This window comes from Hesperophylax consimilis, chromosome 1 (assembly GCF_061612785.1).
Source record: "Hesperophylax consimilis isolate HC1 chromosome 1, BYU_Hcon_1.0, whole genome shotgun sequence".
NCBI classification, from domain to species: Eukaryota; Metazoa; Arthropoda; class Insecta; order Trichoptera; family Limnephilidae; genus Hesperophylax; species Hesperophylax consimilis.
Genome location: NC_142836.1, coordinates 42,368,556 through 42,387,078, shown reverse-complemented (window position 1 = coordinate 42,387,078; position 18,523 = coordinate 42,368,556).

The window sequence follows — 18,523 nt, the reverse complement described above, 5'->3', positions numbered from 1 at the left end:
GTGAGCCTCAGCACAGTACACTTTATTTGCTGAGACCCCCATTTTAAAATTTTATGTGACAAATTGTATGTAAATAAAATTACTTTTATTGAAATTATGTTAAATTAAACTAATTTAAATGATATATTAAGAAATATAACATAATAAAAAAATACGGTAATAAAATCAAAATGAAGGTATTTATAAAAACTAAGCAATATTAATGTAATCATTATGCCGGTTGTGATATGTGTATTATTTAGGTATTTTTTAAAATTTATTTATGATTTTTTTTGCAATAAATCCTTTTTGTTATTTGGTCAATTTCTTAATTTTGTTTGTGAAATATTTTTTGTTTCCCTCATTTTTTATGTCGATTGTTAAATGCTTTTATTGCCTGGTATTTGTGGTGTTTTGCTCAATGCTCGTGCTTATCGAAGGAGTTTTTATGTTTAGTCTCGTCTAACTGGTCTATTAGTGTTAGTTTGTGTTAAATTTAGTTTTTTGGTTAAAAATGTACTTTAGTAGTGTTTTTATGTATATTTGGCATTTACCTAATACGTCAAACATGTTGAATACTTAGTCACCGTCAGTCATTCTATGTGTTTTTAAGTATTACCATATGACCGGTAACTGAGTTTGTTGCTCCTCGCCAAGCAATTACACCGTATTATTATATGGATTGGAATTATAATCGATAGAATAATATATTGTTATCATTTGTTTTAGTTTCTTGATATGTTTCCTATGTTTAGGAAAATGTATATTGTTTTATGAGTTTATTTGTGATGTGTTTAATGTGATGCGTCCATCGGTAGTTATTGTCTATTATGATTTCTATATATTTTATTTGGTCAGTTTTTTTCTACAGTAGGACAATCGCAAATATTGGTGTCTATGCATTCATGTGTTTTTATGGTGTTTTTCTTATTTTTTCGGCTGTCCTCTGTTATTTATACTGTTTGTTGTGAATTTTGTTTTTGATATGTTCAGTGTAGGTAAGTTTATGTTTAACCACGTTTTCACTTGCGTGTTTCCTAATAATTCGCTATATTGTACACCTTAGTCCAATCTTTAGATTTGAATAATAAAACTGTATCGTCCGCATAACTAACAACATATCCGTCTATTTTCATATTGCATAGATCGTTTATGTAAATAGTGAATAAAACGAGCACTAGTGTGCTTCCTTGTGGAACTCCATATGTAATCGTCAGTGGCTTGTTAGTGTGGTGATTAATTTTCACTTGCTGAGTTTTTTTACTCATATAAGTTTTCATTAGTTTGAGTTCCTTGCGTTTGATACCCATGTTTTCTAATTTTATGTGGCAGATCGAACAAAAGGTGTTATCTAAATGTAGGTATATTGCTATGTATTTATGACCTTGATGTATCTATTACGCATGCCAGTGCTTCTTTTGTGCCTCTTTCTTTATCTAGTTTCTCCTAGATTAATTTGATATCTTTGAGGTATTTTACAATTTGATTTTTTAATACTCTTTCAAAGATCTTTGATAGTGAGGTTAACAATGTGATTGGTCTATAAATAGTTATTTCCATTTTGTCTCCTGCTCTATAAATAGGGATCAACAATTCTTGTATAAGAGTATTCGTTTTTATTAAAAGTCATTGTTGTGTCGTGTGAGTACTGAGGTTTGGTCTCTTTGTTTGTGTGAGTATTTTACGGTTCGCTAAAGCTTTTCCTATATTTGCGAAGAAGTTATTCAGATATTTCGCTATTATTTCCGTATTTTCATTAGCATCTCCTTTTTTGGAGTCAATATTTAGGTGGCGATATTAGTTTCCTGTTTGTATTTTTGTGTATGTAACTAATTTTTTCATATCGCTCTTGAATTATTATTTTAATTTTGTCTGTAATATATCTCCTTGGCTACTCTTACGATTTTCGTACGTTTGTTTCTATATCTCTTATAGTGATTAAGTTGTTCATTGTCATACGGAGTATGTTTAATTTATCTGTATATTTTGTCTCGTTTTCGAAAAGATATTAATATTCCTTGTGCTATCCATAATTTTATTTTTTGTTTTGTGTATAAGTTTTAAATGTTTCAGAATGGTGTAATTATTTATTTCTTGCGTTAACATATTTGTAAATTTATCCCACGTCTCTTCAGCATTCTGTATTCGATATCTATATTGTGTACCAGTCTAATTTGTTGATGTTTCTCTTTTAAGTATGAGTAGTCAATTCTTTTTACGAAAATATTTTATGTTGGTCGGGTTTTGTATTTTCGGCGTCTATTGCTATCACATTCATGTAGTGATTATATTGTGCTTTCAAGTATTATTGTTTTGGTTTTTAGTTTTATGTTTATCATTATATGGTCTATACAGCATTTAGCGTTTTGTGTGACTCGTGTTAGGACATTTATCGTGGGCTCCAGCCCATGCTTTGCTCGTATTGTTAGGTATTCTATGCTTTGTAGATGTCCGTATTGTAAAGTGTTTATGTTCAGGTCTGAAATAATGATGATATTTTTGTTTTTGTTGTGATCAGTTAATGTACTGTTAAGTGCAGCTAGGAAATTCGCATTTTTGTTTTTGGATGAAGGTCTATAGATAACTAGAATACTCGTTTCTTAATCGTATTTAATTTTATTGCAGTTGGCGTCTATGATGTGTATTTGAAGAATGATTATGTTAATTTATAATATTCCATCATTCTGTTTTTCGTGTTTCATTGTTTGATGTGTGTTATATTTTTCGATTGCTTTCGATATGTATTTATCATTCAACCAGCATTCTGTTAGCACTATGACATCAAAATTATCTTCAAGGTGTTAAAGGTGTAGCATAAATTCATCAAATTTTTATTAATCGACCTAATGTTTTGGTTTAATATTTTGAGAATATTTTTTTTATTTTGTGATACAAGTCCATTGATTATGGTCATATGTACTTACACAGTAATGTTGGTTCTCCAAGTCTATAATTTCCATGTAGTCAGCCATGCTTATGTGACTATTTTCGTAAGTATATATAGAGTGGCGCTAGGTAAACAACTATCTTTATGTCATTTTATTCATGTCTGATTCGTAAAATTTTGTCTTCCGGGATCTTCCTGGTTAGTAGTTAGCCTCTACGGAACCAAACAAATTTCTAGTTAATTATTTTCGCATGGTTTTTTAGTTTTTACATAAACTCCTTATAATACCGCGTCATTACTTCAACAAAGAAAACTCTGGGAAACAAAAAATATATGTATTATAATTAAATGCTTTAAATTTTAATTTTCGTCTATGCATATACATAAGATTTAACAAATGTTTTTCATTATTTTCAAAGACAACAAGTATAATTTCCACGAAATCTTTATTGTGGTCAATTTTGGATTTTTTTTTTTAATAATCTTGTTTTGAAATAATCTATCCTTCTCCGGGCAGGACTAATCTTACTATAGACTCAGATGAAATCAGGAACCCCTAAACATTTTATTGTAGGTTCTTTCGTTCATTAATATGGAACCCACGCCATATTAGCATAATGTTCTTAGTTGTTTTTTCTTACTATAAAATTATATCTGGAGTGTTTTTCATAATCCTTATAATTTCTTTTTAAATGAGAAAACATAAACATGAGAAAATTGTTGCAGGTTTGACTCTGGTTCTACGATTTCTCAAGGAATTCCTTTCTTTTGATTTGAGGAAATGACGTGCTAATGAAAACATGTGTTAAACAAAAAAGAGTTGAAGAGAATTGTGATACGATCTGTGAGTGCAGTCAGGAAAAACAAATAAATCAAGAAATTATTCAAAATGCAAGTATCACGTGAACCAAAGGCTAAAGATTAAAGAATTGAAATTGTGTTCGATACTGCACATTCAAGTTCATTGGTTTGATGATATTATTTTCATGTTGGCTTAGATGGGAGATATCATTTGTTAATTTAAAAAATCAATATTCTATGAAATTTATGGTTTCATGGTCATAGTAAATGTACAAACTAAAAGTTTAACAGAGGTACATTGAGCACAAAGCAAACAACATTATTGAAAAAAAAACTTCACATAATAGGACGGATTGTTTCACGGAATTTGAACAATTCAAAGTTAATTTTAAAGTTCTGTGAAAATTCTATTCAAGTTCTGTTATTATTTTAGTTTTTTAATACAACTGGCCAATAATGATATAATTAAAGAACTTCAAAATTTTATAAAATTTCAAATTTTCAATTTCTGTGAAGGTTATAACTTGAATTTTGTGAAGCAACTGGCCAGTAAAGATATAATAATAGATCTGGAATATAACCTCCACAGAACTTGTAAATAAACTTTGACATTGGATGAATTGTAAAAATTTTGTGAAACAACCCATCCTTAGTGTTACATCGTCATATTCAAAACCAAACTCGTTACATGTATTGTTTGCTTTTGAGAAGCTTAAATTAAATTTATATTTGACAGTAAATGTTGAAGCTTGGATATGGTACCTGCACAAACCAATGAAAGCTCTGACTTTTACGGAAAAGGGTTGAATTTTATATGTTTTTTACGCAATATAATCATTTGTATGTACGCGGAGAAAACTTACTAATATAAAATGCTTTTAATTTATTAAAAATCTGGTCAAATTATTCGTTTTCCTGTTAAAAATGGGCCTTTAGGCTTTAAAAAAATGAATTGACGGAGTTCCTAACAAAGTATCGATTAAAATAATTTCTAGGTACAACAATAAAATAACTTATATATATATATTACCCACGCACAGGCTGCACCTTAGTGGGTTCCCATTATTCGTATTGATTTATATTATATTGTGTGTAATTAATGTAAAAACTGGGAAAACAAAAAAAAAATGAGTGCTTTATGAGGACGGCGGAACACGTGTTCATACAAATACCGATATTGATATTGACATACTTATATTTACGCATTCCGTCATGATAGCATGTAGAAAAGAACAAGTGTTCTCGATATATGCTGAATTACTAATATTTTATCAGTAAATTGGCATGCTATCTCTTTTTTACCAAGATAATTTTTAACAAATAATTGTAAGCAATAATCAGTCATCGGAAATACTAATACAAATTGAAAACATCTCCCGAGTAAAAATAAAATGCCGCCTTCGAGTTGAACCCGTGCCTTCTGATGTCCGGTCAGGTGCTCTGTTTCCACTGAGCTATGTCGGCTTATTTCCAACCCGCCAAATGAGTCGTTTAGTATTAGTATTTCAGATGACTAATTATTGCTTATAATTATTTGTTATCCTTTATGCTATGCATAAAAACCTTGTCTTATAAACGTTAGTTTATCATTAAAAAATTATAAGATAATTTTATTTCTTAATCCTGTTTGGATTAAATAACCACTGTTCGTCAGCTGAAAAAACACAATTGAAGCTCCGACGACTATAAAACAAACAACATCATTAAACACAGACATAGATAACAGCAGAAAAGCACCCAGTAAGGCTGGAAGAAGTGCCTAACGGCAAGACTGCCGGTGGAATAGCTTCTGCAACCATTCATTTTCTGGTATTTTAAAATTAATCAAAAGCAGTTAAGAGGTCAACCCAATATACACGTTAATTTAGATACATTTTTAAGAAATTTTGGTATCAATTTGCCGTGTAGAAAAAACTGTAGGTAGTCGAATAGAATCTATAAGATTAATATTAAAATTACAAAGTTTTCCTCTTTATCAATGTTTTAAAAAACATGTATTAATTTCGATTTTACTCTAAAAATAAATATTTTTGTACGAGTCACTAGCCAATTGAGAGATGTTTTCTTAATCAACTAAAAACATAACTATTTTATTCGCCTATCAAAAGAAATTCACACTTCACGCCAGATTTTACAGGTTTTGCAAAATGTATAGTTATAATAGTTATAATAAAATAACTTGTTTTTAATACCACTTAATTGAATATATTTTTAATACACAAAGCTAACCGGTTTCGGTTCGCCTTAAGATAGAAGAGGGAGAGAACTCATCAACTTTGGTGGGGGGCAGGGGTAAGTCTAGGTGAAAGTAGGTGGATGGGAGGGGAATATGTTTAAAATACGAGTATATAGTAAATAAGTTGTATTAATTTATAGAATTTTTTTGACTTCCATAGCTTCCAGTAGTATTTAGTTAATTATTACGATTTACAATAAAACCATTAGAAACAAACGTTGGATAAGTTGAAAATAATATTCATCAAAATATTCCGTTAAATTTTCTTTGAAAAAAAGTTTACATGTAATTTTTAAAAATAATTTGACATTTCCCTGCAGCAGTATTTGCAAGAGTACTTGCCAACAAATAACGCGTTACGTGAGATAAGTTTAAGGCAAAGCTTAACATTTATAGTAATATTATGTATGGGTATGATGCAAATTAAAATATTTTCAATTTTATTATTATAATAATTAGTAATTATTTTTCGAGGAGTGCCAACCAATATGAATATCTTATTCCACGCATACATAATAGACCACCATCTGAAACCAGTTTTAAAAAAAGGTATTCAGGAAAATATGTAAATGTCATCTAATAATACCTACATTTATTACTGTGTAATTTGTTAGTGTCTTCTAATAATACCTACATTTATTACTGTGTAATGTGTTACTGTCTTCTAATTATACCTACGTTTATTATTGTGTAATTGCTGTTTTTGAATATCTAATTGTTGTCTTATCAATAAAATACTTAATCCAAGAATGAACAGTAAGTAATACGGCCGTAATAAGTAATAAAGTAAGTAATAAGTAATTTGACGGCCGGCGTGGTCTAGTGGTATACGCTTTTGACTACAGATCCGAAGGTCGCGGGTTCGAACCTGGCGTGCGCAAATAAATTTTATTTGATTAATTTGTGTTATTTCACAATTAATTAATTTAAAATAATATATAGTATATTTGCGGCACTTTCCAGAGTGGAAGATACTCTCAGTATCGCCCTGGTGTAAGACCACCATTCAGAATTGAAACGTTGCTTGAAATGGCTTTAGCCGTGTTTGGTGACCAGATCTGAATAGCCAGGTACTTCCCCACCTTCCTCTTCCCCATCTCCCTCCCCTCCCCAATACCCTCAGCCTCACAACATACCCCAATTGGGGATGCCATAGTCTCACTGGCTCCAGACGGGAGCAGTTGGGACTCTTGTGCGGTAATACTGTAAAAAAAAAAAAAAAATAATAATTCAAATATAAAATATCTACTCACAGATTTTAAAAATGTAAATAGCAAGCATTAGTATTATTTTATTTTAGTTGTTTTTTTGCCAAGCAGGCCTTCTACAAAGAATATAAGAACAGAAATGCAACATTAACACAAAATAAATAAAGTATAAACTGGAACAGTACTACATTTAAATCACTAAAACTATTTTAAAAATTTGTAGGATTCAACAAGGGCAAGTATTAAGTACGTATGCAAGTGCAGGTGAAAATGACACTTATTTTTGTGTCAGTAAATATACTTGTTGCCTAGATCATCAATCATATTGCTCAGTGAGTGTGTCTGATAGTTGGTTGTGTATGTATTGTGAGGCCTATTAAAATGATATTATAACACTTTATTTTAGTTAATAAGTAAAGTGTTATAATATCATGGATAAATGTGTTATAATATCATGGATAATTATAACACTTTACTTTAGTTAATTAGTAAAGTGTTATAATATCATAGATAAATAGATAATTATCCATGATATTATATCACTCTACTTTAGTTTATTAATAAAGTGTTATAATATCGTGGATAAATAGATAATTAATGTTTCAAAAGTATTGTGCGAATTTCGTGTGGTGTTTTTAGGCTATTTTATAATTGATTTAATGTGATAGTTACGCATAATCGTGTTGTTTTGTGCTTGGTAACAACAACTGAAGGCTTTTCACAATGCGTGCAATTAATAGCACGATCAACATTCAGTCGACACACTAAAGGGTAATGTAATGATTTTGACCTTTCGAAATTTAAGTGGCGCAGAATACTTATGTTAATAGTATGTCTTTACGCCACTATATTTGTTTTATACGTAGTGACTACATTATCGAAATTGAATTATTACATTCGTAAATCTGGTATTATAAAATACAGTATTGTTACAAAACGTACACAGTAGGTTTTTAATACATTATTAAATTCTTTTATTTTTTTTAAACTGAAAGAGTCCCAACTGCTCCCAACCATCTGGACCCACTGAGACTATGGTATCCCCAATTAGGTATGTTGTGAGGTTTCAAGTAGTAGGGAGGTGAAGGAGATAGGGAAGAGGAAGTACCTGGCTATTCAGAGCTGGTCACCAAACACGGCTCAAGCCGTTTCAAGCAATGTTTCAATTCTGAATGGTGGTCTCACACCAGGGCGATACTAGTATCTTTCACTCTGGAACGTGCCGCAAGCATACTTTTAATTAATAAATGTGAAATGACATGAGCTCATCAAATAAAATTTACTTGCGCACGCCGGGATTTTAACCCGCGACTTTCGAATTGCTAGTCGAGAGCCTTACCCCTCGACTACTGAGACCGTCAAATAGTATGTTTGATGTTTAAAACTAGTTTATTTTAGGTCAGCTGTCCCTGTACGTGTTTTTCTCTATGAAGAATACCTCAATGCTACATTTTTCCAATTTACTAAAGTATCTTTGATATTTTTGGACGTTGCAACTCACATCAATAAAGTCAAAGAATCAAAGGATGAGATACTCCAGCAATTGCTAAAAGTGCTACAAACTCAAACTAGTCATGAAATAAGGAATGGAAGGTGAAAGGGTCGTATGATAAGCAAATTTTTGTTACTACAGATCAAGTGTCAGTTAGCCGAAGACCTGAAGAAGTTTGTTAGTCAATTACATTTCACAAAATTTAGAACATTAAATTTATTACATCAGTTGAGATGCAGAATTGTGTTAAGAAATATTGAAGTCACATGAAGTCAGAAGTTTAACCGAATAATGTTTGCCTTAGAATAAAGGGGATTTAAGAGTGTTCGTATCCTAAATGCACGATCATCGAAATGTTGGTCCTGCCTCTTGAAAAAAAAACTGTGATGCCTAGCTGTGGTGGAAGTTATCGTGCACATAAAGCTTAATACGTTCCGGAACAACAGGATTGCAAATGTACTTATTGAGCAGCTTATGTGCTACATTACAGCAAGAGAATCCGAAGGGTATAACAGAGGGTAGTACCCGATTGAACAATTTGTTAAATTTTTATATTACATATTTAAGTTCTGTTAAGTCCTATTCAGGTTCTATTATCATCCAATCTAATATGAAACAACCGGCCCATGGTGAAATAATAACAGAACTTTAACTTAAAAATGCGATGAATTGTTCAAATTCTGTGTAACAAGTTTTTACTAACAACCCGTCGAAAGTTTCAAATTCAATACCTTTGTTTTCTTCGCTCTGTTTGGCTAGATTAGCCAATTCGTTTGCTCAAAAGGGGGAAAAAACGCATCAAAACTCCTAGAAATTACCTATCACCCCCATAGACCAATATATCGATGGTCACAAAATATCCATGAAATCAAAAAGTAATCGCCAGTATCAATTTGCTTTCGTAAAAAATATCGAGATTACTAAATTTTCACTATCGAAAAGCAAGTAAGTTACGAACATGTTCAATCCATTTTAGATTTCGAGTGAATATTTACATATCATTTTCATTCGATCTTGGTGAAGAAGAATTGTACAAATTATTCAAATCCAGTGGAGTAGATTTTTAAACAAGTATTCATTCACCTAGAACACAATATAGAGAATCATTAATAATATTAAAAGAAAAAATAACATAATATTGTCAGTATTTCTTCCAGAGTGTGAAATAATCATTAACACTATTTTGGCATTTTCCAGATGGGTTAGTCAATTAACCTTTTAATTTAAAATACAATTACCATCAGTTTAATTAACATTATAGGATCTAATGATAATCGACGACGATTATGTTCTGGCGAGAATGTCAAATCTCTTTTATTATATTCAAACCTGCCGATACACTAATAAAATGGCGACCAACAAAACGATAAGCCTTTTCAAAATCTACTGCAAATCACGTAGGCTAAGCGAAAAGGGCGTCCCGTGATATGGTTATTTGATATATTTGGTTAATTTATTGGTTTGTTTATTTTAACTTCTTCTGCAATCTTCGAATAATTCACCAATCAAGTAAGAAAAACGTTCGTAAAGAGATGCACGTATTTCCAATGCTGCCTACAAACTTTTTCTAAATAACATAGTTTCTATGAGTTTATTTATTAAACTGTTATACGTGGTGGAATTATATAGTATTAAAATAGAAAATAAAACATTTTTTAACTTATTTCCACTTGTTTATTTTACCAGTATCGGTTTCGTCCTATTATGGACATCTTCAGGCTGGCAATTGAAATTCTTTTGTTACAGAATTTATACAAAATTAGGTACACAATGTCAAGGTAGGTACATATGTTTGGGTTATTAAATTACAATGGTTCTTTAAGGTTAATATGTCATAAATAAGAAATAATAATATAACAATGGTCACTATAGCAGAATAATCGATAATTTAGTAAATAAAATAATGAATTTTCCTGCATAAACCGGTACTGGTAAAATAAACAAGTGGAAATAAGTTAAAAAATGTTTTATTTTCTATTTTAACATAGTTTCTATTATTATTTCATAATTTAGTCCTAACCAATAAAAAATCTCTTCAAAACCTTTAAACGGAGTTTTTGTTACACATTGTACAAAAACTATACAATTTATTTTTGTATTATTATTATGGAAAATTTTGCTTGTGTTGTGATGGAGGACTTAGCCAGCCGAGTAATTGAAAACACCACGCCTGGCTGGGACCCAAAAACGATGTCAACTCAGTCACTGACCGGTCAGTTACCAATAAAAAATATCTCTAACTGCACTGCGAAGAACTTGCAACGTTGCATTAAGCAGACTTCACGCATGCGCCGTGCACGTCAGTTTCCCCTCGAATCAGTTATGATTTGACATTTGTAATTAAAATACCGTTTTTGTTAATAACTTCTATTCTAATGACCATTTCACTATTATATACATTTACTATTTTTGTCAGTTTTAATCAATCAATAATGTAATATTGTGAATATAGTTTTATTTCATCTGAAAAGCGAAATTATTTCGGACTTATTATTTTTTAATTAACTTTTACCTCATCAATTTAATAAAATTCCCAGGAATGTGATGTTGTTTGATAAAATACATACCTTATAAATGTTAGGGAAAATGCAATTTTTTTTTAAATCAGCGCTTTTATTGTGGCAAAATGAATCTAAAATGTCTGATTTTTTTGGGTGAAGTGTGAACGTGGCAAAGTTGCATATTGTGAGTGGCGCGTATCCATGGAAACCGATATTGTGAGTGGCGCGTATCCATGGAAACCGCATGTGAATTGTAAACAATAACAACACAGAGTTCGCCGTATGTTTTGATATTTTACCAAATTCAAAAAGAGAACTGCACTAAAATCACGTTGCACTTTTTATTATAAAAAATATTAATAACTCATTGAGCACTTAACTAATTTCATCGCTTTTTACTAATTTAAAATATTTTCAAAATGTCCACCTTCTGCTTGTAGGCAAGTATGTAAACGTACAGTAATATTATTTATAATTCGTACATTGTGGCGTATTTCATCTGCGGCTTCGTGAATACGTAACCGGAGATCTTCGACGTTATTTACTTCTTTGGCGTAAACTTTATCCTTCATCGCACCCCAAAAGAAAAAATCTAACGGTGTCAAGTCTGGAGAACGCGCTGGCCATGGCGAAGTACTCCCTCGTCCAATCCAACGATCTGGGAATTGTTCGTCTAGGTAGCGACGAACGGCAAGTCCGAAATGTGGTGGAGCTCCATCCTGTTGAAACCACATTTCACGTCTTCTATTTAAATCAACTTCTTCCAAAAGAACGGGAAGGTCATTCTTCAAGAAATCCAGGTAATTTATTGAATTAAGCCTAGGTGGCAACACATGCGGTCCTATAATTTGATTGTTAATAATTCCAGCCCAAACGTTAACGGAGAATTGAACTTGATGGTGCAACTGCCTTACGGAGCGCGGGTTTTCTTCCGCCCATTCATGCAAGTTATGCAGGTTTATCACACCAGTTCTGTTGAACTGGGCCTCGTCCGTCCAAAGGATGTTCCCAATGAAGTTCGGGTTATTAAGTTGCTTACGAAGTAGCCACTGACAATATGCAATCCTTGATACGGGGTCACGTACCAAAAGGCCTTGCACGCACCGATAATGGAACGGGTGCATTCCGTACGTCTTGAAGAAATCCCAGATAGAACTCTTAGGAACACCAGTCATTGCGGAAATTCTACGAAGCGACAATGTAGGATCATTTACAATTGTAGCCATGATGAAGTCTTCGTCCGCTATTGGTAAATTAATAGCATTGTTGTTTCGGGGTCTTCGGCCAATTCCTTGTTCGCAAATAAGTGCATGCGTTTGAACAAAAACACGAGCGTTGGGCACATTACGATTCGGAAAACGACGTGCATATTCCCGGCGCGCCGCTTCGGAATTTCCACCATGTAGTCCATAAAAATAATGAATATCTGCCCGTTCTTCGTTGGTAAAGCGAGGCTTTGTCACAATAATTCAATATTAAAATTACGCACAAAAGAAACACATTTTTAACAGTTAGGTTACTCTTAAACTAAGTAAAACTCGATGTTTAAGGAAAACAGGCACCGAATAAAGATATACTTTTTAGTAAGACTTAAACACTAGATAAAGACACTAAATTAACAAGTTTTTATTTAAATGAGACTTTTAACACTAGATAAATTAAATTTTCAAAGTTGTTTACTCCGCGCGTCAAATTATGTGACACATTCAAAGCACAGACGTTTGCTTACTGATTTACAATAGCGGGGGGTGCAGGAAGGGGCGCGGGATGTAGATTTGGCAACGACGAAAAAAATAATGCCGTCTAGGCACGTTGGAGAAATTTTTCGTTATTAGCTTAAAAGTACATCCAAAAGTTGGAATTTCAGAAAAAGTTATTTATCTTTTTTACTCCTACAATCACGTAGAATCACCTCCCGAAGTTACTGCACTTTACCAAGTTACTGACACCCTGTATAGAACATTTAAAATGCCCTGAAATAATTCCGAAATTATTATTATTTCAAGTTTATACAACAGATAAACAACCCTCTTTGATGGATATGCAATGAATACATCTTCCATATCTTTCCATGACAATTTATGTCAGTTTCAAATAGTAAGGTTTTCATATTTACGATCGTTAATAAGATCGTAAGACCGGTAGTGTTTTATTTGTAGATACATAATAGTAATAACTGGTAACAGCTGAAAATGTTTTCAAACTATTTGAATAATTTATCATGTTTGTGTCGAACTTTTCTTCAAATAAAATTAAAATAATAAATTCATTAACCACGCACAGCACGTTCATGGAAAAAAAGTATTTTCATGACTGCGTCCAGCTTCTAGAAATTACAAATTCAATAAATTTCCCCAAAATGACTGGAGATTATAGTAATTAATCTTATTGGGCGTATCGAATTCACGAAATGTGGGATAAAAAATTATCGATAGTGAAATATAATTTGTCAGAATGAACTTGCGCAAAATAATAAATTGTGCAAAAGTAATTTTTCCTCTTAACCTTTCCATTCATGGCGACCATCTCTTGTGAGTAATGATTTCACTGACGGGGACTAAAATGTTTTTTTACACATTTTTTCTACATATATATTATATGTTCAAAATACGTTATATTATCATGTTTAAATGTATGTTTATTTTTACATGTGGTTTCCATTAGTTAAAAAAAAACTCAATAATATTCTTAATGCTCTAATTTTTTCAACCCAAGACTTACTACCTGCCTTATTGTTGTCTCATCGTTTTCTCTAATAAATATTCATAATAATTTGCTAATAACTCCCATTTTACTCGGTTCCTATAATAAAGTTTTCCAGGGTTTTCATTGGAGATTTATTGGCTTTGTCACCTGGTTGCACAGTGTGTCTTTCCAGGTATCTGAGCCATTTTTTCATCAGGACGAAACGTTGGCACCACAGATAGGTGAATTGAAAAAAAACCTCCCGTGAGAGGTTTTAATCTTTGATTTTCTTCACATCTTGATGTTCTTCACATTTCCTTCATCTATTGGTGATTTCTACTCTCAACAGCTGCATGTGTCTCCCGGGGTAGCAGTGCTCCATTACTAGTTCTACCAGCTCACTCAGTGAGTGCATAGTTCTTGTGTAAATTGATCATTGAAGTGCTCTTCAAAATCGGCAGACACTTTTTGGGATGATCTGTCGAATGGTTTCAATTTATTATTACGTTTTGAATTATATCTAATATCTTTTCCTTGTGTGCTTGAACTGTTATTAGGTGCGGTTGTAATCGTAATTCAATGAATAGTTTTTTATCTGTAGGTACTTGTTTCTAGAACTTGTCGCGCGTCGGACCTGGGGGGGCCCTGACTTTCCCTCGGCCAGCTCAGATGCGGGGCATGAGACGTCTCTCTCATAGTCAGGGTTCGGGGTCAGCGCGAGGCTCAAGAATCCATATCCCACCGTCTACACAAAACACTCCCATACAACCGCTATCCCCAAATGAAAGAGGTTAGGTTTTTATAAATCAACATTGTATTTGAGCGGCAAAATGGACATTACATGGGTGAATGACAATAGAATACAGGTTGTTACATCCTAACTAGAATTATCATCAAAGGGTTCCCTAATCTCTCTCTGGGAAATAATTAACAGCTCTCTCTAGACCGACAGGCAGCGTGGACGAATTTAGGTTATTAGCGGACACATTCAAGGGTAATAGGAAATGTAAGAGACTCACAGCATGGTGTTGTCGGGGTATCCTGTTGATTGCAGGACGGTGCGCCGTGTTTCAAACAAACGGTGCCAGCCTGTCGATGTTCAAAGCGCGACATTGTCGTACATTTGGCTTCTCGACCGAGCGGTGCGAATTGGAACGCGGGCGCCGAAACGAACACACGTCCAGCTAGGTCAGAGGTCGGCGCGTAAGAAGGAAGGGACGAGGAGCTCGGTCGCCGGGGGTGGGGGGAACTGTAGCGGATCTTTTGCGCGTTACGTTTGACCCAGCAACTAGCCTGATAATTCCCGCTACTCAAGTTGGCAACTGTAGGATCTTTGCGCCTAAAATCTGTTATATGACACCTCCCCCCGCGCTCGTAAAAAAGGCGACGTGGTAATGGAGCATCAGGGTTAAAAGATCCTCTATGTGCCTCCCTTGGGGTTTTTTGACAAAACAAGAGTTGCCCTTAGTTTGAGAGACTTGGATGGCCAGAGAGATGCCTAGCTAAAACATAATGACTAGCTTACGCCATAGGCTAGGTAACAATATTTGTGGGGAGAAATGAGGAAGGGTACATAGCATGTTTGGAGCAAATAATTTTGGGGAGAGAGCAGGTGTGGAAACAACAAGTAAAATTATGCAATTAGAAAACAATAGACATGGTTATGCAATTGAAAGACAAAAGACAAAATTATGCAATTGAAAGACAAAAGGGCATGGTTATGCAATTGAAAAAAAACAATAGACAACATTATACAATTGAAAAACAAAAGGGCATGGTTATGCAATTGAAAAACAATAGACAACATTATACAATTGAAAGACAAAAGGGCATGGTTATGCAATTGAAAAAACAATAGACAACATTATACAATTGAAAAACAAGAGACGGAATGTTAAGGTGTGATTCTAGGGTTTCATTGGTCTGGAAGCTAAGTTTGCGTTGCGTTGGTTTTTTGGTTTCGAAGAGTTGCGAAGGAAACGAGATTTCACTGACTCTAAAAGATTACATTATCACTGTAATCTGACCCATTGAGATAACACTCAGGAGTACACTTAGGCCTTGGAAAAAAAACACTTTGCTTCGTTGTGGGCGTTGATGTTTGTGAAGTGAGGCTGTGGTTTGCGGGGCTGCGGCTATGGTTACAGTGGTCATTGGAGGGAGTAGTCCAGGTTCCGTAGTTATGCCAGTACGAGTCCTATGTGCTATTATGGTGGGCACGGATCGTATGTGTTGGTTATCGGAGCATAATGTAGCTCAGGATAACTTTTTAGAGATGCGCAGTTTGTGTTTACTGGAGGGGCAAAGGGTAATTATGTTTCACCCATGACCTGGTATGTGTCACTGCATGACAGAGCAAGAGACGGTATAACTGGCATTGGCATTGAGGGCAAGAAATTTGAACTCCGGGACTAGCGTGTCCGAAAGGTAGTTCAGAGTGTCATAAAGTATAGTGGGACAACTCGGCTTGCAGTGGTGTGACAAACGTCATACATATGAGTGGTATTGTCTGTGCTTTCAGGAACAAGATGGAACAAGTGTGTAGCGAGTAGTAGTCGAGGGGCCTTTGTAACCACAGCGCAGGCTGCTAGGAGGTGAGGCTCAGCTTGGCTGCTGGAGATGGCATCCGCCTGGGCTTCTTTTTAAATCCGGGGGGAATTATTATTAAAGCAAATTTCTTGAAGTTTACCTGCCTAGGGACCAATGAAGAAAAGTTTGGAGAGAAACAAAATGTGTCCAGAAAAAATAAACAAACGAGGTTTAACTGCCGGTCCAGAGAGTGACGAAGAGTGTGAGAGAGAGGTAGAGAGATTCCTAACTAGTTTTGATTACATAAACATTATCCTTTATTAGGATGACTTGGCGTTTGCCGAATGACAAACTGTCTTGGTTGAAAAAACAACCGGCCTTCTTTGGCCTATGTTAACATACAGGTGGTAACATTTTCGTAGGATTTCAAAGAACAAGACAAAAAAATTCGTGAACGAGTCACGGCAACAGCAGGGAAACTAATTCATGAATAAAGGTTGTCAGAAAAGACAGACGATACGCCAAGTGCGTATCATACATATTCAAAATTCATGAATGTGTTTCGTTGAGGAGAGAAAAAAATGACAACATACGTGAAAGGTGAGGTAGGAAGCCTGTTGGTGACCGGAACAATTACCGATTCGAACTCGAAGTGAGGGCGAAATATGGTCGACAACAGATTTTCCACTTCATACATATGCCTGAGGGCATGGGGGTAGGGAGGGGGAGGAAAAAGGACGGGAATTGAGTTACGAAATTGCTAGAGACTGGACTAATTTCCAATTCAACCTCTATGTGAGAGTGAAACATATTCAACCAGCAGATTTCCTGACTCTTTACATTTTAATAAAGTGGATTAATTTTAAACAGCATTTGAATACACATTGTACTAAAGAGGCTAATCTTTTGCGTGTATTTGGCAAAAGATTAGGGGTCGTTTTAAGCTTCTACATGATTGTGAGAAAAGACAGACCCTAGTTCCAATTTCACAAACCTGGGATTCTTCTTATTCGTTTCCCAGACGACGAGTTTAGTGGTTTTGTGCCCATCGATTAACTCCTGCGGCACTATGCCCCATAATTGACAGTGAAGTTGAAAACTAGTCCTTTTGGGATAGTAGATATTCCTGGGCTTCTTTTCTTTTTGGAAAGCAGCAAAAACAGGAAGTCCACGGGCATTGGCGTTGAACAAAGAGGTTTCTGTGAAATACTTACGTAGTTCACATATAAAGGTTTGATATTATTTCGTTCGCACGATTCATGGTGAGTATTGTAACGTCTTCACGTATAGTGTACGAGTATGCAGTATATGCAAGGTACAACTCAATTATAGACAGAAGTCAAAGAGTGTAAAAACAGTTCCTTAAAGGAGAAGACGATGTCGATATTATGTCGTTCACACGAATCACGGTAAGTATTATTATTACGTCTCCACGTCTCGTGTACAGGGTTGTACACAATTATACACAAAAGCGGTTCTCATGACATGTTAATGACACACGACCAGATTATACACAAGGGCGGTACTCATGGCAAATTAATGTCACACGACCAAATTATACACAAGGGCGGTACTCATGGCAAATTAATGTCACACGACCAAATTATACACAAAGGCGGTACTCATGGCAAGTTAATGTCACACGACCAAATTATAACACATGGTTATAAGTATTAAGTAATTGTAACGAACTTCTCGTGTAGTGGTGGATTTTTTAAGGATCTCTCCTATCGCGTGACAATTTTTTTACATTTAAATATAATTCAACAAAAGCTAGCAGTATCATTTGATACTGTTTGCAAAGATTTGTTAGATTGACTAACTCCGTAGCCTGGAGAGGCGTACGATGGAACAATAGAGAAGATAAACAATTTCAATGTTACTTCATTTGTTACAAGGTGCAAGATGATGGTAGGAGGTATTTCTACTTACATCGTGCGATGGGTGAGAACAGGCCCATAATGGCTTTACATACTGTTCATTGTAGCGTGCAATTGGGTTGCAAACACTTGGTTAAATGGTGAGACAAAGGTTGGGTGTTTATATTATGCAACGATGATCGAACAAAGTCCTGTTGATTTACGTTGTGATATAATTATTTGCGTTCGAAGATCAGGATAACCGTAAGGTTTTACTAACCTGTCCCGTAGGGTTGAAACGTGAGGTACGAGACATACGTGACGTAACAGTAGAGAAAAGAAATCG